The sequence below is a fragment of the Pinus tabuliformis genome, chromosome 5_1 (assembly GCF_031772625.1).
Source record: "Pinus tabuliformis cultivar Carrire ecotype Pingquan chromosome 5_1, CPIR1, whole genome shotgun sequence".
Taxonomy (NCBI): domain Eukaryota; kingdom Viridiplantae; phylum Streptophyta; class Pinopsida; order Pinales; family Pinaceae; genus Pinus; species Pinus tabuliformis.
This window is the reverse complement of record NC_142305.1, coordinates 732,817,001-732,823,925: the sequence shown is the minus strand read 5'-3', so window position 1 is coordinate 732,823,925 and position 6,925 is coordinate 732,817,001.

Sequence of the window (6,925 nt, the reverse complement as noted above, 5' to 3'; positions counted from 1 at the left end):
TCTCGCCTGCCCAAAGTGGCACACTTTGAAATGCATTATGTTTTCTTCCACTATCTTCTTTTTCGTATTAGATCATGGCCCTTAAGCTTCCTACCATGTCTTCAGCGAGACCTCAAACAATGGAGGAGATGCAATACAAGGTGACCAAATTAGGGATCAATCGGGACATCATTTTGTGTTATTATTTATTGATTTGCTTAACACCCTAATATTCTTTAGTGCATATAGGCATCATCTCTATTTCGATCCAGCGCACTGCTTGTTTACTAGCGAAACGCCAAGTAGAAATCTCTTTAGGGGGACAAGGTAATTTGAGTGCTTGAATTTGATGGGTTGATTTTTCATATATTTTTTTTCTCTATATGTATTGGAACAAATTGCTATGAAGGACTTGCCCGTGGACAATTTTGTTACAGCAGAGGGCATGAGGAGGATCAAAGAACTTGAAGCGAGTCACACCAAGAGTGGGGAAGCTTATTCTGGTGGCGTCGTTGATGCCATGGAGGATGCCGCCAGTATCAATGAATTATAATTAGAATTTGGTCATGATTTTTTGTTTGAAAGGAAGAGGAGTAAAGACACAAAATAACAAAAAAATCCACACAAAATAACACAAGTTGCGGCTCTTCTATTTATCGCACAAACTTGATTAATTACAATGAACTTAGTTAGGGGTGTTTAAACCTTTTCTGAGTATTGACTAGCCTAAAATAACTTGACATGCAACCACACACTAAATCTGACTACGACTTAACTCAAATTGACACAACTTGACTCAGTTAATAGAATCTCTAATTTTAGCCAACTCTTTGTGTGGGATTAATTAGCTATTTTAACACTCCCCCTTAATTACGACCACTAAACTAAGACATGGCTCATGAAAACTCAAACATGTATGTTGGTCTATGTCTCACCTAGGCTTAAAACAACTAATTTTCCTCTATGAAACTGAAACACATCTTTTGCTAATGACTTAGTAAATATATCAACCAATTGATCACTAGATTTATAAGGCTTCAAGTGAACTTGTCCATTGCTCACAAGTTCTATAATAAAGTGATATCTAGTATCAATATGATTGTTCTTTTGATCAAACAAACTATTCTTAGATATTGCAATTGTTGAGGTGTTGTCATAATATATTTTTGTTGATCCTTATTGTTTCTTCTTGAGTCCATCCAATACTATTCTTAACCACATTGCTTGGCATGTTGTTGATGTGATAATACATATTTTTCTTGGGTTAATGATAGTGTCAAAATAGGCTTGTTCTTAGATGCCCTTTAAATCACACCTGAACCAAGATGGAACACATAACCGGAAGTGCTCTTCTTATCATCCAAACTACTTGAAAAATGATTATCTGTGTATCTAATCAAATACTTCTTTTGTGTGTTTGCATACATTATGCCACAATCTCTTGTTCCCGCTATGTATCTCAGAATTCTTTTTCTTACTCTCCAATGTGTGTCTTCCGGAGTCTCCATAAATATGGAAATCAAACTTACTCCTTTCGTAATATCTATTCTTGTAGCTGTGAGATACATGAGTCTTCCAACCAATCTTTTGAATAGAGTTGGATTGACATCTGCTCCTTCATCATCATTGTTTAACTTTGTACCTGTTGCAATTGGTGTAGGGGCAGGTTTACAATTTTCCATCCTGAATATTTTCAGCGAATATTTGGCATAGTTATTTTGGAAAATAAAAATTCCTTTTTTAGATTTCTCAACTTCTATGCCATGAAAATATTTCATGAGACAAAGATCTGTCATCTCAAATTATTTCTTCATGGCTACTTTAAATTCATCCAATTCAAAATCACATGTATAAATCATGTCGTCAACATATAAGCAAACAATAAAAATATGTCCATGCTCATTTACCTTTGTGTACAAGGTAGGTTTAATGTTGCTTCTACAAAATCCATTATTAATCATGTAGCTGTCAATTCTACTATACAAGGTTCTAGGTGCTTGTGTGAGTCTACAAAACACTTTCTTCAACCTGTAAAAATTATCTTCTTTACCTTCAACTTCATAACCTCGAGGTTGTTGCACATAAATTTCTTCTTCTAGTATTCCATTCGAGAAGGCTAATTTTACATCTGTCTGATATACTTTTCACTTGCTCTAATCTATTGTGGCTAGAATTGCTCTTACAATATCCAATCTGGCTACTGGAGAAAGTGTTTCTTGAAAGTCTATTCCTGGTTGTTGCGAGAATCCTTTTGCTACAAGTATTTATTTAAATATGTCAATTTCACCTTTCTCATTCACTTTGTCTTGTATACCCTTTTACACCAATGAGATTTTTATTCTTTGGCAAGTCAACAAAATCCCATATATCATTCTTTTCAATAGCTTCAATTTCTTCATCTATGGCTTGCACCCAAATTTCTTCTTTGATTGTTTATTCAAACGAAGAAGGTTGGAATGACAACAATGCAAAGTTTTGAACTAACATCCAAATCATCATAATGTCTTTCATAATTCTCATTTTTCTCTTGCCATTGCTTGATTCATCATGTAATTCATTGCTAGAAGAATTTTGATCTATTGATCTACTTGAAGATCCATTTTGATCCTAAAGTCTTCGAGTCCTTGCTAGCGTGAATATGTTTGTTGTCTTCACCTGTGATTCTTACTTCTCATTTTCTGCTACATCATCCTCTTCCATCAATGACACTTGTGCATCAACTATTTTATCTATACTCCCATTCCATAACTCTTGTTCTTTGAACACAATATCTCCATTCATTATGGTATTATTGGTGAGAGGGTTATACAATTGGTAAGCTTTTGATTGCTCACTATAACTAGTAAATATACATTTTTCACTTTTCTCATCCAATTTTCCTCTTAGCTATTTAGGCACATGTGCATAAGCTACACATCCAAACACTCTGAGATGATATACGCTGCAAGACATACCTGACCATGCTTCTTCAGGTACTTTGTTCATCACACTCTTTGTAGGAGATTTATTTATCACATAAACAACACATGTAACTACTTCTGCCCAATACTCATTAGAAAAGTTTCTTCCTTTCAACATGTTGCTTGCCATATTCATAATTTTCCCGTATTTCTCTCTGCTACACCATTCTAATGTAGTGTGTACCTTGTTGTAAACTGTCTTCTAAATCCATATTGTTTGCAGTAATCATGGAATGCCTTCGAATTGTATTATCCACCATGATCTTACCTCAATACCTTGATCTGTTGATCACTTTGGTTCTCTGTTAAGGCTTTGAATTCTTTTAACTTTGCAAAAGTTTTGGACTTCTACTTCAGGAATTAAACCCAAGTCTTTTTGCTATATTCAGCAATGAAAGTGAGGAAGTATGATCTTCCACCAATTGATTGTGTCCTCATAGGTCCACACATAAATGTATGTATTAGATAAAGAGGTTTTTTTTCTCTGTATGCAACTCCCTCTAGAAAACTTCACAGTGTTGCTTTCCCAAGATGAAACACTCACAAGTACTAGCAGGTTCTTTGATGGGAGGTAATTCTCTAACCAACTGTTTTTGTTGCAAAATTCTTACACCAACAAAGTGCAAGCGTCTAAACTGAAAGTTCCATAATCAATAATCATTAGAACATGCAACTATAAACGTATTGGACTGATCATTGTAATTCATGATTAGAGTAAAGAGTTTTCTCCTTGTCATCTACACCTTTACTATCAGTTTCTTGCTTGAGGGCTTGTCATATAACACACTCTTGTCCTTGAAAGATAACTTTGTATCCTTTCTGCGTCAATTGATGAACACTTATAATTTTTTTTTGAGACCAGGGACATAATATACCTCTCATATTGTCTTCGACTTCCCCTCCTTGGTTAGAATGTTGACCACTCCTTTGCCATCTACATCCACAGTCTTGTCAGTGTCCTAATTTACCTGTTGCCTGTCATGTGGCATCTACAACCACTTTGTAGAAGTTACTTGTAGATTCAAATTATAGATTGTAATATGCTAAAACAATTGACTTGAATCTACTCCACTCATTAGCGAAAACAATAATTGATCGATAAAATCACGAAGCATATAAGAGAGAGAATTCAATCACACATAACACAATGATTTTATAGGGAAAGTCACTGATAAAAACCCCTACTATCCATATATTGCATTAGTCAAACAATATAATTTACCACAATATTCTTTTCATAACCGTGAGCTCAACCTGCAAAAGTATTTTCTATCCTCTACCTGATTGATTGCCTTTGGACAATACTTCGCCAAATTTCCAAGCGTCCAAGATCCTAATTTCTTGCGCTATTCCCTTGGGAATTAGCCTCTATTTAGTGTGGAAATTTCTCAATTATGAATTCCACAATCCTCATAGGCCTTCCTATGGATGCATGTGCCATCATTTTAATTTAGATCATTTTACAACTAATAGTACATTCTCCCCAAACTCTAACCTCAACTCGGTTTTTCTCTGATTTTACATGCATGAGTTAATTATGAGTGAATCTTCAGTTTAATGGTTGATCGCTATAGGTTACACCCCACTACTGTAGGTTACACCCCACTACAACAAGTTACACTACACTACTGTAGGTTACACTCGAGTACTATAGGTTTCACCCAACTATAGTAAGTTACACCCCACTGTTGCAAGTTACACGCCACCATAGTAAGTTACACACCACTACTGTAGGTTACAACCCACTATAATAAGTTACACCCTACTCCTATAGGTACACCTCACTGCTAGATCTCCCACTAATTCCTCCATCAATTGGAACTAGTTTAACTGACTTTAACTCAGTTGGACTCAATTAAATAATTAAAACTCAAAATAACCTCAGCTAGTGGTCCTAATTTTAGGAGACACTCTACATGACTCTAGTTAGAGAGTAAACTTGAATTAACTGAGCTAGCTAAGCCAAATTAAGTTGTTAACTATTACAATTTGTCATGAGATGTGGAATTACAATTTTATTCCCAATTTAATTCAAGGAAAATTAAATTACGACTTTTTCTTTATGTTATTTTTAACATTTCTTGTTGTTATTTTCAATGCTCCCTCTCAAAAAGAAATAATTTCAACTCTATCTTGATCCATTACCTTTGGAATGTTCTTCATGCAACACTTATCACTGTTTTTGATTCTACTACAACATTTGCAACCCAAGAAAGACATCCAAACAAACTAAACTAAATCAATTGTGTTTGCAACTGTTTACTAGGAAAATTGTGCTACTGCTAACTCTGCTACTGAGCCTCCTGCTCTATTTTCAATATTTTTCTACACTCGTCAGTATCTACCTGAAATTGATCCTCCTTCTACTAAATACTCTAGTCCCCTATAGCAAGGGTAATGATCCATGAGACAAACACACCTCAATGGACACTGCCCAAATTTCTACACTCTTGGGACTATTGCTTCACATTGCCCCACCTCTCGCCTATAGGTATGGTTGCATGTGCTCCCTCTTCCCACTTGGCTCAAAATTTCCCCTTACTTGAGGTCTCTATTTTTGTGGATGTCTACAATTGATCTCCTCTCTACTTCTCAAACTGTGGCTACTCCAAAACTTGTTGAGGCTACTTCTGAGGCTACATGTTGAGAGGTATTTCACGCTCCCACTTAACCACTAAGTCTCTAGCCTTTTCCTTTCTCCTCAAGGCTTTGCATGCATGAGATAAATATGATATACTCATACTACTACTGCTTTGATGACGCTTCTGCACTTCTACTGTAACTACTGTAATAATGAGTCTGATCTCCCCATATCTGGAAGTAATAGCTTCCATAGGGTTTCTCCCTGAAACTAGACTCCCTCTGAGTCTCGATCTCCTTGTGGGAAATCTCTCTGCTCCTCAATCTACCAATGTCAATGATCAAAACTACTTTTATTGTCACTAATCATTGGCTCATTGATTAGGCCACTAGTAACCTTCTTGCTCCATTAAGAAGTTTGCACATAGGGTCTTCTGGATCTAGCTTAAACTAGAGCTCCATCAATTTGCAAGGACAACTTCAAACTCTTCTCTTCTATTGTGACTTCAGCTTCGATACCTTGTGGAAATTTCTACAATTCTAACTCTGATACCATGCAGATATTTCTATAAATATGATACCACATAGAAAATTTCTACAAATCTAGCTCTGATACCATGTAGAAATTTCTACAAATGTAGCTCTGATGCGATGTCGAAAATTTCTACAAATGTAGCTCTGATACCATGTAGAAATTCCTTGTAGATTCAAACTGCAAATTATAATACGCTAAAAAAATTGACTTGAATCTACTTTACTCATAAGTAGAAATAATAATTGATCCATGAAATCATGAAGAATATAAGAGAGAGAATTCAATAAAAAAATAACACAATGATTTCCTGGGGAAAGTCACAACTAAAAACCCTTGTTATCTATATAATACATTAGTCAAAGAATATGGATGAATATAATATGCTATGATCAACCTTGAGCTCAACGTACATAAGTATTTTCTATTCTCTACCTGACTTACTGCCTTTGGCCAATAGTTAGCCAAATTTCCAAGCCTCCAAGCTCCTAATTCCTTGCGTTGTTCACTTGGGAATGATTTGCTATTTAATGGATAAATGCCTCAATTATGAATTGCGCAATCCTCATAGGACTTCCTCTGACTGCATGCATCATCAGTTTAATTTAGATTATTTTATAACTGATAGTACAATGTCCCTGAACTCCAATCTCAACTAGGTATTTCTCCGACCTGACATGCATGAGTTAATTATGAGTACATATTTAGTTTATTGGTTATCACTTTAGCTTACACCCCACTACTGTAGGTTACACCACACTATAGTAAGTTACACCATGCTACTGCAGGTTACACCCTACTACAATAAGTTACACCCCATTGTTGCATGTTACACCCCACTGTTGTAGGTTACACCCCACTGCTACAGGTTACA